A 15549-nucleotide genomic window follows, 5' to 3' on the forward strand; every position below is an offset into this window, starting at 1 on the left:
GACAGTTTCCCGAACGTCATAGCATACTGTCAACAACTCAAAAACCTCGCTGATCAACTTGCCAATGTTGATCAACAGATCTCTGATCAAAAGCTTGTTCTCCGACTCGTTGCGGGTCTAAACAAAACAGACTTTGACACCGTTGTAACTATGATTGCAAAAACCGATCCTTTACCCTCTTTCTATACGGCTCGTTCTTGCCTTTTACTTGAAGAAACTCGCCGTAACAGTGACTCCGGCAAGACTTCATCATCGTTTGTTGCACAAACACCACAATCTGACCTCTCACCTCAACAACCACCAGCCGGCGGCAGAGGAACAGGTGGCGGCAGTGGCCGTGGCCGAGGCGGCAACAAGTAGGGGCGAGGAAAGGGAAGCGGACGAGGTGGAGGAGGATAAGGTTGTGGCGCAAACCAGCCACCACAATCAAACTCGCAACAACAACAGCAGACTTGGCAACAACAGCCCACATCTAATGGGCAACCTTGGGCCGAGCAGCCTCCTTGGCCCAATCAACATCAGCAAGTTTGGCAGCCACATGGTTGGGCCGTTGATCCTGCACCATTCCCCACTAATGAGGTCTATCAAGCTCGGCCCAATGCTGGTCCAGGACGCGACTTATATTCTCAGCCGGCCTACATTATCGGACAGCCCCAATACGGCCCACTTATGACACCCACGGAGTTCGGGAGTGCATATTCTTTGATGGGTCTTTCAAGTCCAGATAATGATTGGTACATGGACTCGAGTGTGTAGACATCTACTTTTGGCCTCCTGTCCCAACAAGAAATGCAATGACGATAAATAAAGCCCTCTTCGTGTTGGATCAAAGTGAAGAATACTTATGGATAACTGGTTAAGCCACAAAACACAAAAGACTAGCCCAAATTAAAGAAAAAGGCCAAAACAAAGGTCCAATAAACTAAACCCGATCATAATAAGGCTTAAGCCCGTTCTTAAACCCTAGTAATGACGGATTTAGGAGCACCTAGGTTAAAACTTAGTGCTGCCGCAGAAAAAGCTGCGCGCAACTCACAAAGTCGCGCTGGGATGCCGCGCGCAACTATTTCAGTTGCGCGCGACACCCAGCGCAACTTCCAGAGTTGCGCTGCGAAAGATTTGTAATTATTCGGCAGAATGCTCGAAACCCTAAACCTAATCATTCCCTATAAATACGAGCTTAAACCGAGGCTTCAACAGACATAAATTAACCTAAAACTCTGGCGAAATAACTTGTGAACTTGTGCAACCTAGACCTCTTGTCCTAAACACTCACCCTTTCGATACTTTGTTACTACGGTGGAGGTTCCCCACAAGAAGGTGTCCATAAGTGTTCTAAACGGAGATCTAGCAAAGAGAAGTGGTAAATTCCCGAGCACTTAGTTAAATCACCTTTATTTTCTTGTTTAAAAGGACTTTAATAAATTAATTAGTGTTGTTTGATCACTTTTAAAATAATTAATTAATCAATTTCATATAGTATCTTGCGTTAAATAAAGACTAGAATTGAATTAAATAATTGTTGATTGATCACCTAAGCCAAGGCGAATCTTGTTTATTTATTGTTCTTCCACGAATTTAATTAAATAAGAATAACGACTTTGCAATATAATTGATGTGTCTATTTTATATAGTATTTTACCCCCGTCTCTTGGTCATAATTAGTAGTGTTTTTGGCTCTTTAGAGCCACTTTTATTACTAATTGGTGTTTTCTAGTGTTTTCGTAGATTTGGTTGACTTTTGCAGGGATTTATGCTTTTGGAGTATTTTCCCGAGATATTTTGGAGCAATCACGAGCATTGGAGAAACACGACCAGATTTTATAGCCCAGGGCCGGTTAGAGCCATCGAACCGGTGATTAAGGGCTCGGTATAGGTGATACCGGGGCATTTGGACCGAGTATTCAAGACCCAAAGAGGAAACCCAGATTGGCCCGAAGAATTGGAGCCCAATCGTAGTTCAAATAGTGGCCCAAGAGAGCCGCCCGGCCAAAAAGGCTGGCGCCCGGAGGCGCGCCCGGCCGGGCGGGAGAAGTTAAGGCTAGCGCCCGGTGACGCGCCCGGCCGGGCGCGAGATTAGTATTAGAGATAAAAAGGCGCGCCCGATCGGGCGGTGCCTCGCCCGATCGGGCGCGTGTATTTATTAGTTGACGATTAGCGTCGTTTTAGTTTGTTTTAGTTTAGGATTTGTACGGAGTATAAATACTCCTCCGTAATACGATTTTAGGTTCTCTATCTCTTTCCTTCTCTTTTTCTTTTACTCTTTCCTTACTCTCTTAATTATTCTCTTAGATTTCTTTCTCCTAAACCTTTGCTCTTAATTTACTCTTAATTCCAGATTATTTTGGTAATGATTTCTCTTCCCTTAATCTTAGTTGTTTATTTTATTCCTTTCATCATGATTTACTTTATTGCTTTGATTAGTTTAGATTCAATTATGTGTGAGTAGTTTTATTTCTAGGGTTTATGGGGATCCATAAATAATATGAAGGGGTAATTTATTGTTGTTGATTGTCAATGCTAGATTCATTTCCTATTGATTGATTTAATGCTCTGTGACTAGATTAGGCCTGATCTTTTATGCATGAGTTTGACAATATTGATTTGAGATTCGACAGATGAGAATTAATGTTTAGGTCTAGTTTCAATAGGCAGGTTAATTTATAAATGGTTAAGTCGAGATTCGAGAGATGAGATTTAATACCGGTAGATTAATTCTGTGATTGTAATACGTAGGGAAAGCCCTTTACAATCTGGTTAATTAATGCATTGATGATTGACTATTATTGATTATTAATATTGCATGATAATTTCTTATTGAATTGTTTTAACGTTTTACAATTACGGCTTGTAAAAGTATAGCAATATTGAATTGATGAATCGAGCAGATGTTAATTTGATATTAAAGGCTATTTTCAGTAAGAACTTAGGTCTAGTAAATTGCGAGAGCCTGTTAGATCTATGTTGATTAATAAATTGCGAGAGCCTGTTAATCATGTTACTTATGCAATGTCAATGAATGATTATTATGTTTTACCCTGGAGTATTATTTATTGGTGAACCTATGCCCTAGATCCTTTTATATATTGTTTTCTCCCTATTCTCAATCTTAGTAGTTTAGTTTCTTATTCAAATATAAATATTGGTTACTTCATAATCTAGATTATTTTAGTTAATTAGGAATAGAAAGACTTGTTTCCCTGTGGAGATCGACCCTACTTCCCTATCTACTTTAATTAGAGGATTTAGGAATTATTTTTGATTAGGGGATACGACTTTACCCTGTCAAAATTTGGCGCCGTTGCCGGGGAAACGGTTTTATTTTTTTTTCTGATTGTTTTTGTAGTCTAGATTATTTCCCTTTTGTCTCAGAGAGCGTTAGTTCTCTGAGACAAATCTCATATTTGCTTCTAGTTTTTGTTTATGCCTTGGTGTTCCAGATCAGGTTACATCCCATTCGATCCTGAGATCGAACGTTCCTTCCATAGACTTTAAAATTTCTACAAGCAAATCCTGGCGGATTCGGGTGATAATAACAATAATCACCGAAATCCTCCAACTGGTTCTAGCGATTAAGAGACATCATCAGAGATGACGGCTCCAAAGAAGCTTAGTGATTATTCACAACCAAAGCTTACTGATTTTCCACATCTCACCCCTACTCCGGCTCTTGATGGGGTTCAATTTGAAATTAAACCTCAATTTATAACGATGATAGAGAGGAATCAATTCAGTGGAGCCAAGGGTGAAGACCCGAATCTTCACATTGCCGACTATTGTCAATATTGCAACACCATCGGGCAAGCCGGGGTCACTCAAGACCAAATCAGGGAGATTCTCTTTCCCTTCTCTTTAACTATAAAAGCTAAATTGTGGTTTAATGGCTTAAATAGAACTACACTTGGTATAACTGACTGGGAAACTCTTGTTTTGAATTTCTATAACAAGTATTATCCTGCAAAGAGAACAGCAGTACTATGGAGTGCGATCCAGAACTTTGCCCAAGAAGTCGATGAATCTTTATATGAGGCTTGGGAGAGGTTCAAGGACTTACAAAGAGAATGCCATCACCATAATTTAGCGCAATGGACGTTAATCCAAGCCTTTTATAACGGCATTGGAAATTCTTCTAGAATAATTTTAGACTCTGCAGCTAGTGGGAGATTTATGAATCTTAATGTTGATGATGCAGGGTAGGTTATTGAAGACATGGCGATACACAATTCCCAATATGGGAATCCTAGAGGATTTGCTAACAAAGGGAAGCATAGTGTCGACTCTGTATCCTTTTTGCAAGCTCAACTAACCTCTATTTGCCAAAAATTAGATAATCTGAGCACTACTAATGCAGCTAATGTTTCTGCAATTAATAATAATTCTAATGAGGCTTTCTGTGAAAATTGTGGTATTGTAGGTCATTGGGAGCAAGATTGCAGGAGTTCCGTGGAGCAAGTTAATGCCTTCCAAGCTTATAGGCAGAATAACCCATACTCCAACACCTACAATCCTGGGTATCGGAATCATCCGTACCTTTCCTACCGGAGCACTAATGTTCAAAATCCACCACCACAAGAACCACAGGCGCCACAGCAGCAGAAATATTATCATCCCAATGCTAGCTAGAAGAACCAACCACAACAAACCCCCTCATCTTCCGACCCTTCTCTGGCGGAAATTAGAGCAATGTTGGTTAATATGCAAAAGCACATGGAGAGCAGAGATGCGACAATTGATCAAATTCTAGCGCATAATAAAATTGTAGATAATCAAATTGCGCAACTCTCCGCTACTCTACAAGCCCGCCAACAGGGAGCTCTGCTGGCACAGCCAACCCGGCCTACGGATCAAGCATTTGCAATTACTCTGAGGAGCGGTTCAAACTATGAAGGGCCCTCTATGCCCAGAGTTGATGAACCTGTTTTGTTAAATAATGCTAATCTTAATTCCGTTAAACCAAACAATGTAGTTGATAGCCCTGCAGGGCTAAAAGATAATACTAACATATCTAATTCTACATTGCAGGGTACAACTCCAGAGAAGGTGGCTACTCCAGACAAGAGTAATAATGCTCCAAAGCCAACTATCAAACTTCCATTCCCCAATCGTCAATTGAAGACAAACTTAGATAAGCAGTTTGGTAAGTTCCTGGAGGTGGTAAAAGATTTGAAGGTAACAGTTCCCTTTACTGAATTGATCACCCAAATCCCCTCGTATGCAAAATTTATGAAAGAAATACTGACGAGAAAAAGGTCTATTAGAGAGGTAGAGACGATAGCTTTCACTGCAGAGTGTAGTGCCGTACTTCAAAATAAGTCTCCGCCTAAACTAAAAGATCCGGGTAGTTTTTCCATCCCTTGTCATATTGGCAATCTCTTGATTGATAATGCATTATGTGATTTGGGTGCAAGTGTTAGCGTCATGCCATTATCTGTGTGTTCTAAGTTGAATATGGGTAAATTAAAAGCTACCAATATAACTCTACAAATGGCCGACCGTTCTTTCAAATACCCCTTAGGTGTTATAGAGGATGTCCCCGTTAGAGTAGGTAAATTTTATATACCTGTATATTTTGTTGTTCTTGATATGGCTGAGGATATGCAAACCCCAATTATTTTGGGTAGACCATTCCTTAACACTGCAGGAGAAGTCATAGATGTAAGAAGTGGTAAGTTAACATTATCAGTAGGGGATGATAAAGTTGTTTTTAATCTGAATAATGCCCCTAAAAGCTCCATGACTGAGGAGAAATGTTTCAGTGTTAATGTGGTTGTAAATTATTCTAACAAGCCCCAAGCTCTTGAAAAAGATCCCTTGGAGGCGGTATCTTGTGTTGCATCCTTTTCAGATGAGATAGACAAATGGTAGAAAGAAGTCGATGCAATAGAAAGAGCACTCTACAATGTTGGTCTTGGTTTCGAGGATGAACAAGTGGAACCGATCAAGCAAGTTGTGCGAATCGAGCCTACGGTAAGTGTTCCGTCAGATCGAGTTGCAAGTGTCGCATGCAAGGAAAATTTGAAGCAATCCTCGATCAAAGAAGGATCTTTAGTGCGTAGCATTGAAGATCCACCATTCCAAGTCAAGGAGGATCCACTAAATAAGGTGATTTGGCGTCCCACAGGGTATGTCAGGAAGCCCCATCGCAACCTGAACACCGCTAGACCGGGTGAGAAACCACCCGATCAAGCGTTAGGCCAAGGGTCCTAGATATTGTACTTGGTAAGAAGGTCGTGCGGGACCTAGATAAACCAGCGCTTTGTGGGAGGCAACCCGTATTTTTATATCTTTTTAGACTAGTCTTTATTTCCTTTTTCCTTATGAGAGGAGAGATGAGGGAATTTAATGAGTCTTATGAGTGTTTGTACAGGTTTGAAGAAAAGAGTTAGCCAAATTTTTGAGATAAGAACAAGAATGATAATTAGACGATTTAGCCTCGGGCCCGATCGGGTGAAGCTCGCCCGATCGGGCGCGAAACTTGTCGTTTACGGACTTAATTGTCCGCCCGATCGGGCAAGCCTCGCCCGATCAGGCACAAGAAGGGCGTAATTTTAGAGCTACAGATCGCCCGACCGGGCGCGAAAGTATACGAATTTTGGGTAAATTAGATCGCCCGACCGGGCGCAAGAATCAGCATGCAAAATACCCCAGATCGCCCGACCGGGCGACCCACCGCCCGACCGGGCGCGAGTGGCATCCGCGTCATTCTCTTCGTCTCTTCCTTCTTTCTCCCTTCATTTCTTCTTACTTTCATAACTTTCTCTCTCTAGAACTCAAATTCTCTCTACCTTCTCTCTAAGATTTCTCCTTCATTTCTTACCCAAATTCAAAACTCTTTACATATTTGTGATCCTCTCTTCATCCTCTACACTTTCATATAAAAAATTTTCAGTTTTAATTCAATTAATTTTCAAACCCATTTCTTAGACATGGCTTCAAAGAGGGCTAGGTCCATATTTGGTAGGAGCTCCAGTTCGAGGGAGGAATACGACCCGGACTTGCAACTCCCGTACTGGCCGACGATCCGGATTGTGAGCCGAGAGCAAAAGGAACGGCTAGAGCACTTAATCGGTCGCGAGGTAATTCCTTCTCGGTGGTTACACCGCCCTACCCTAGAATCATTTGGTTTATATGATTTTGTAAAACGATTTTTGAATGACATTGGCATGAGAAAATTTGTTGATATGCACTATCCTACATACCGAGAACTTACTTGTGAATTCATGTCCACTTTCCATTTTGTTAGTAGTAGAAATGGGCCAAATTTATTTTTCAGGTTAAATAATAGAAATATTAGTTTAACTTTGGTAGAATTTTGTAAAATTTTTGAATTAAATTCTGAATTATCTCACCAGTGGCATGCGGACTATAAAATGGGTGACTTATATTATGCTTTGACTGGTTTGCCTACCCCCGACCCCCAACATGCTAGTACCAAACCTATTCACCACCCTGTCCCAAAAAACTGGCAAAGAATTGCGGGTTTGTGTTTTTTAGGTAGGGCCGAGCCTCATAACGCTCAATCTAACGAACTAGCTGTCATAGGAAATTATGTGTACGGGTACGGGAAATTGAACATAGGTAGGTTTATAGTTCACCATTTGAGTAGGCATGCCACAGCCAGCACCACTTCCAATACCCCTATCCGTCTAGGTGGCCTTATCACTCGAATAGCAGTGAAAAAGGCTGGTTTTGTAGTAGACGGACCCCACTAGCTGACCAACTGTGGACCAGATACCTACATGACTGCTAGGTATTTTGAGGATGTTGGGTGGGTTAGACCGGATAGCGAGCAGACACCCTTTTGGTGTATTTGGACTGGGAGCGAGCAACCTTTGCCCATTTTTCCCCTACCCAGTCCTGACTTGACCGCCTTTCCCCCAGGGCAACCTTCTTACACTTATGATGTTTTAGATGCCAACGCTAGGGGGCAGGCACCACCACCACCAGTTCCACCACCCCAGCCTCAGCCCGAGGTGACTTTCTCTCCACCTCGTATGTCCCACTCCGTCCTTCATGTTGACTCTGACCCAGTTTGGGATCTTCAGAGTATAGGTCAGGCCCTAGGACGTATCGAGCATTCCCATACTGACCTTAGGAGGATGGTTGGCTCCTTAGACCAGAGGTTAGGGTACCTAGAGAGGAACCAGGGTAGAGCTCTCTACCCTATGTACGATGATTATGCTCGTCGGGGCAACATTCCCGACTACGCTATTCACCCTGACTGGTTTCAGCCTCCACCCCAGGGATACGATAGGGATCCCACTGCCCGTGGTATTTACACTAACTATTCTTCTTTCTTCGGGTACGGCCAGGACATTCCTTTCGGGGGACCGGCGGGGGGAGGGAGTTTTCACGCTGATTATTTTGGTGGTAGCTCTTCTGGTGCAGGTGGCAGTGGAGGTGCGGGTTTCGGCTCGATGGATGAGGATAATCAGGACTAGCTATGCTGGGCTAGTTCCCGAGCCAATGAGGACATTGTCTGATTCTGGCTTGGGGGAGATTTTGGTTTGGTATATTTCTTTTTCTCTTTTCTTTTATTTTTTGTGTGTTTTCTTAGGTTGGTTTTATTGCTTTCTTATATACATAAAAATACAAAAAAAATTGAAAATTAAAAAAAATTCAAAAATACGTTCCAATGAATTGTAAATCATGCATCCCTGTGCCCCTTACTTGAGAAAATTGTTTTGATTCTTGGTATTTGATGGTAAGCATTGTGGATTAGTTGGTCATGATTTGAAGTTTAATTGCTTGGATTCCTAAACATGAGTCAATCTTGCCCAACTACTTGTGAATATAGTGCTTAACTAGTTGATTTGGTTAGGAAATGTGTGATAGTTCCATAATTCCTGGTATGTCAATGAATTTGAGTATTGATTTGCAATTATGAGTAGTGTTTCATGACTTATTATTATGCACATGAGGAGGACGAAGGCGTTCATTCTTTTAGGTAGCCTTCAGAGTATTAGATACATTTGTTCCCTTCTTGTTACCCATGTTGTTGCTTGTGCCCTTTTATTGATTATTTAGCCACATTACAAGCCTATTTGAGCCCCATTGGTTACTAGTCCCAAGCTTGGATTGGGGGAGCTATTAGTTGGTGAGGTGAGGGAGTTGTGGTGTGCATATTACTTGCACAATGTGGGAATAAAAGAAGAGTTGTTGTTCTTTGATTTTTGATTGGAAAATATTGATATTGTGTTTCAAAGTTGAAATTTCCAATATGAGTTAAAAAGGAAAAAAAAAGAGCAAAAGAAAAAAAATTAATGCTCAAATGTTCTATTTGAAGGTTGTTCTAAAGAAAAAAAAAAGAAAAAAATTCAAGTTTGAAAAAAAAAAGAAAAAAAAAGAATGAGTTCAAGGTTTGTTTTTCACTCAAAGTTCTACATTATCATATTTTTATGAGTGATTATTGTGAGTGTTGGGATTGTTTATGATGATTAGAGTTGTATTTGGTGGTTTTTGTTGGAGTTGGTTATGTTTATGGAGATGTATGATCATCATTATTTTGATCATGGGTTTATTAGGATTTGGCTCCCTTAATGCATAGCTTTTCTCTCACATAATCCCAAATTTATCCTACCTTTACCCTAGCCTTACATTACAAGCTTAAAAGACCTTCTGACCTTGTGCATAGAAGTTCTGTAAATGTGAAAGTGTTGTTTATCAATGCAAGTTATGACTTGGCATATTTCGAGTCGACTAGTAGGATGAGCGTTCAATGTTTTTATACACACGAGAGTGTGAGTTGGGAGGGCATTGTTCACATAAAGGGGTTGGATGGTGAGCGATCGAGTACATATTTTACTCGCCACGAAAATGAGAGTTGAGTGTGTGAGCACTAGTCTTGAATTCTATATGCTCTTGCAGTTTGCTCTATTTGACAATTGTTAGGGAAGATTGGTAAATAGATGGATTTGATTAGTTGACTTTGAAGCATGTTTATTTGATTTACCCTGGATCGTTTGAGTTTGATTTTTACTTTTTGGGGTGAAGTATATTTATTGATTCATTGATGAGATCTTTTCTTAGGGACAAGCAAAGGTTTGGCTTGGGGGAGTTTGATGTGTCTATTTTATATAGTATTTTACCCCCGTCCCTTGGTCATAATTAGTAGTGTTTTTGTCTCTTTAGAGCCACTTTTATTACTAATTGGTGTTTTCTAGTGTTTTCGTAGATTTGGTTGACTTTTGCAGGGATTTATGCATTTGGAGTATTTTCCCGAGATATTTTGGAGCAATCACGAGCATTGGAGAAACACGACCAGATTTTATAGCCCAGGGCCGGTTAGAGCCATCGAACCGGTGATTAAGGGCTCGGTATAGGTGATACCGGGGCATTTGGACCGAGTATTCAAGACCCAAAGAGGAAACCCAGATTGGCCCGAGGAATTGGAGCCCAATCGTAGTCCAAATAGTGGCCCAAGAGAGCCGCCCGGCCAAAAAGGCTGGCGCCCGGAGGCGCGCCCGGCCGGGCGGGAGAAGTTAAGGCTGGCGCCCGGTGACGCGCCCGGCCGGGCGCGAGATTAGTATTAAGGATAAAAAGGCGCGCCCGATCGGGCGGTGCCTCACCCGATCGGGCGCGTGTATTTATTAGTTGACGATTAGCGTCGTTTTAGTTTGTTTTAGTTTAGGATTTGTACGGAGTATAAATACTCCTCCGTAATACGATTTTAGGATCTCTATCTCTTTCCTTCTCTTTTTCTTTATACTCTTTCCTTATTCTCTTAATTATTCTCTTAGATTTCTTTCTCCTAAACCTTTGCTTTTAATTTACTCTTAATTCCATATTATTTTGGTAACGATTTCTCTTCCCTTAATCTTAGTTGTTTATTTTATTCCTTTCATCATGATTTACTTTATTGCTTTGATTAGTTTAGATTCAATTATGTATGAGTAGTTTTATTTCTAGGGTTTATGGGGATCCATAAATAATATGAAGGGGTAATTTATTGTTGTTGATTGTCAATGCTAGATTAATTTCCTATTGATTGATTTAATGCTCTGTGACTAGATTAGGCCTAATCTTTTACGCATGAGTTTGACAATATTGATTCGAGATTCGACAGATGAGAATTAATGTTTAGGTCTAGTTTCAATAGGCAAGTTAATTTATAAATGGTTAAGTCGAGATTCGAGAGATGAGATTTAATACCGGTAGATTAATTCTGTGATTGTAATACGTAGCGAAAGCCCTTTACAATCTGGTTAATTAATGCATTGATGATTGACTATTGTTGATTATTAATATTGCATGATAATTTCTTATTGAATTGTTTTAACGTTTTACAATTACGGCTTGTAAAAGTATAGCAATATTGAATTGATGAATCGAGAAGATGTTAATTTGATATTAAAGGCTATTTTCAATAAGAACTTAGGTCTAGTAAATTGCGAGAGCCTGTTAGATCTATGTTGATTAATAAATTACGAGAGCCTGTTAATCATGTTACTTATGCAATGTCAATGAATGATTATTATGTTTTACCCTGGAGTATTATTTATTGGTGAACCTATGCCCTAGATCCTTTTATATATTGTTTTCTCCCTATTCTCAATCTTAGTAGTTTAGTTTCTTATTCAAATATAAATATTGGTTACTTCATAATCTAGATTATTTTAGTTAATTAGGAATAGAAAGACTTGTTTCCCTGTGGAGATCGACCCTACTTCCCTATCTACTTTAGTTAGAGGATTTAGGAATTATTTTTGATTAGGGGATACGACTTTACCCTGTCAGTAATTCCTACGTGAATTAATGCTTGTAAATAAAATCAACTTACATAGTTTTAAGTATCACGTTGCATATATTGTTTGGTGATGAAATTGTGAAAAAGGAAGAGCTAGTAGAGGTCGTACTAGGGCTAGGATGACGATTCCCCTCTAAAAGGAACGTTATCTTAGTACCCTCGCTCCCGAACTCATTTCTGGTTTATAGACCAATTTGGACATGGGTAAACTTATGATTTGTGCTAATTATTCCATGAACTCCACATGGAAGAAAGGCATGAACGAGGTTTATGAGTTTTTCCTAAAACTCATTGGCGACTCCTACTTGTTTCTTATAAAAAAAGCGTGATGATAGAATCAATTCTAATTCAAGGTCCCCCAAACAGTCAGGAATTCAAGTCCTACTACACCTTAACAAGTGTAAAATCCTAGGCTTTTAAGCGGCCAAGGGCATTTAAGGAGAGTACCCCTTACGATGGGATCACCCTCCTTACAGGGTGCTACATCTCATATGACACACAATTCTGGTAATCTCTTGCCCCTCTTTAATTTAAGCACGAATAATCATATTTTAGTTGACAATGGTCATCGTATTCCAATTATTGGTTATGGTCACACTACTTTACCCCATAACTCCATAGCCTTAAAAGATGTCCTCCTAGCCCCTCAAATCATTAAAAAATCTTATTTCATGAGCCGTGAAGGCAACAACGATTGACCCGTGAAGGTTACACCCCATTCATAATCCATGAGATTACTAACTCCATATGGTTCGGAACCATAAAAGGAGGATCGGGGATGATGGTACAAAGTGAGTCATGGAGTCACATTCGCCCGTATTAGCCTCTACTCGATTCTTATAGTGAAAAGTGATTCATGCGATCTCAAAGGCATGTAAACAAAGATTTAATTTGTTCCAAACTATTATTAGACTAAATTGGTTGAATATTAATGCAACGTATAATTCTAAAATATCGTGATCACTTGATTAAACAACAAGATTAAAAAGGAACCTAAACCTGTCGTCCAAATTATCTTATTAGGCTTGATTTTCAATTACACTATTCCCTTTAAACATGCAATATGGTGATCAATAAATAATAATAATAGAATCAACATTAATATTGAAAGCAATTTAACAATAATATTGTTAGTAAAATCAAATATAAACAAACCTAATCATGATACTAGCAATATAAAAATAAAAATAAGTAATTAAATTAATTAATTACTCACATTACGCGCGTTCCTTAAAATTGCTACATCATGAATAAATTGTTAGTAACTTTAATAAAAATATAAATCAAATTGAAACAATTAAATTAAATAAAAAGTAGAATTAATTTGGTCCAAACCCTTAGTCAATTATACCTTTCATGCCTTGGTTTAAGGACGGAACCTCGGGTTATGTATGGAATCCTTGGAGTGCTTAAGGAAGAAATGATGTAATTAGAAATATAGGTTTAAGGCTTAGAGTATGAGAGAGAGAGAAGAGAATAATTTTTGGTGTAGAAGAGAGGAGGAGAGAATCATTTGGTGCCCCAAACTGTAGAAAAGAGGGGGGTATTTATAGAGAAAATGAGTTGAGGGAACACATGGAACCCTAAAAAGATAAAAACCCTAAAAAAGATTGTCGCGACACGGTAGAGAATCCCGTGACATGGGAGAACCTGGTGTGACGCGGAACAGTTTGTTAAGACGCGGGAAATAATTAACCTACAGAAGATAATAACGCGTGAAGGGTTTACACGGAGAAAACACGGAACATCCCCGTGTCTCAAGATGGGCAACGTGAAACGGAAAATTATGCCGTGACGCGGTGCAATTTCCCGTGGCGCGACAACTATTTCCGTGACACGGTGGAAATTATTTCCATTTTTGCATCCAATTCATTAGCGCATGAGAAAAAACACGGAAAAAAGCATCGTGGCGATGAAAATTACCGTGTCACGGCACCAAGCACCGTGCCACGTAAGATTTTGCTGTGACACGGTGTTTTTACACTGTGCGCTGTAATTCCAGTTTTTTACGCGTTTTTAAAACCATGATAACTTTTGATCCGTAACTTGGAATAAGGCATATAATATATAATTGGAAATATTATCAAGTCTAATTTCCAACCCAATTAGAATAAAGTCAAAATCATTTGTAGATTTTAAGATATGGCATTTAGTGAAAGAGTGTCGGTTTTGGACCGAGTTTAGTATTTTGCTCATATCTTATTCGTTTTAAATCGGAATTGGGCTTATGATTTATGGTTGGAAAGCTTATTTCAAGGCCTATACAACCAAATAATAATTGGATCAAAATTATTGGGCCTCAAAATTAGTTTCTCCCGGTTTTGTGATGCGGACACGAAAAGAGGAAAACAAGTTATGGTTTAAGGGAATGAGCTATGAATTGGATTGGTTTATGAAATATATTGAATGGAAACATGGATTTAAGCACTCCAAAGATTAAATACTCAACCCAAACAATACGGTTAAAGGTTGTTCATCATAGGGTTTGGTTTTGAAGAGACAATTTTAGGTGTCTACAATACCAATAATACTTCAATATATAAAATAAAAAAAAGTTAATTGTCTTTTAAATAAAGTGAAATCCATTATGATTACATAAATAAAACGTTCGAACACTGAGATCATCATCATTAGTATCATCATCCCAAAATCTGTCATCCTCATCCTCACTATCAGTAGATTCGAAACTGGACGGGCATCAAGTAGCACTTCATCATCAGCATTAGAATCTCCAAAGTCGTCTTCATCACCTTCATAGTCTGGAATACCATCTGGAGTAGAGAGAGTTGGTATGTCTTCTATAGTCTCCTGTAGAAAGTCTTCGTCAACCGGTGCATCAACAACAGACCTCGTCTTTGTCTTGAACACCGCCCACCATTGAACCTTATCTGTTTTTAGACTTAGGTAAGGTGCGTAGTAGACCTGGTTAACTTGGTAAGAAAGCACAAATGAATCTTACTTGGGGTATTTTTTGGTATGATTGACTTCTATAAGCTTGTATTGATCATTGTTTATACCCCTCGTAGGATCCATCCAATTTCACTTGAAGAGAACAATCTTATAAGTTCTTAGGGCACCAGTGAACTCCAACTCGATGATATCCTCTAAAATACCAAAACAATCCCCAATATCTTCATTGGATTCGCTTAATTCGTAGTTCATGGTTGATTTTTGTTTACCATGGCCATAAGTTTGGAATTTGTATCTGTTCACATAGAATTGGCTCCAAGTACGCACTCGCTTAGATGGACCCATGGCCAAAGCAAATAGTATTTCATCATTTGGATTGTCTTGAATCACCTGCTCATATGACATATGTTAAATTGATATTGATCGTGAAATTATAGTTAATAAGTGAAAAAAACATGTGGATTTCAAATGCTTAAAACACTCACTTACATAACAAAAGTCGACGGTAAACCACTCAAGGAATTCAGCTTCATGTTTAATCCACACATCTTCCGTACTAATAGTAGGTTGCATTTGAGCAATGTGGTTGATGTACACGTTCTATACCATATTTTACCCTCATTTTGTAGCTATTTTCGTATGGTTTTTGAGCTCTACGGAGCTACTTCTCGCTAATATTCTCTTCTCTAGTGTGGCTTGGTCTATTTAATTGATTTTGTAGGCATGTGAAGATTTTCGGATGATTTGGACTTGTTTTGGATAGCCATGAGAGCTTAGTAATATGGAGGAGAATTTTACCCGTGTCCGCCCTGGAGGGAAACATTGCCCTGGCAGCCAGGGCGAAGAAGGAAAGAAGAGAAGCCACGAGAGAGAAAGTATAGAGTTTGACTTCC

At 39.4% G+C, this 15549-nt stretch overlaps 1 non-coding gene across 1 annotated transcript; it reads right to left on the bottom strand.

Moving 5' to 3' along the window:
• Positions 1 to 3972: 3972 nt before the first annotated feature.
• On the bottom strand, positions 3973 to 4079 carry LOC145608123 (small nucleolar RNA R71). Its single transcript, XR_014105730.1, has one exon. It is a non-coding gene; the product is annotated as a small nucleolar RNA R71 (small nucleolar RNA).
• Between the last annotated feature and the right edge of the window lie 11470 nt (positions 4080 to 15549).

The sequence above is a fragment of the Chenopodium album genome, chromosome 2 (assembly GCF_948465745.1).
Source record: "Chenopodium album chromosome 2, dcCheAlbu1.1, whole genome shotgun sequence".
Taxonomy (NCBI): Eukaryota; Viridiplantae; Streptophyta; class Magnoliopsida; order Caryophyllales; family Amaranthaceae; genus Chenopodium; species Chenopodium album.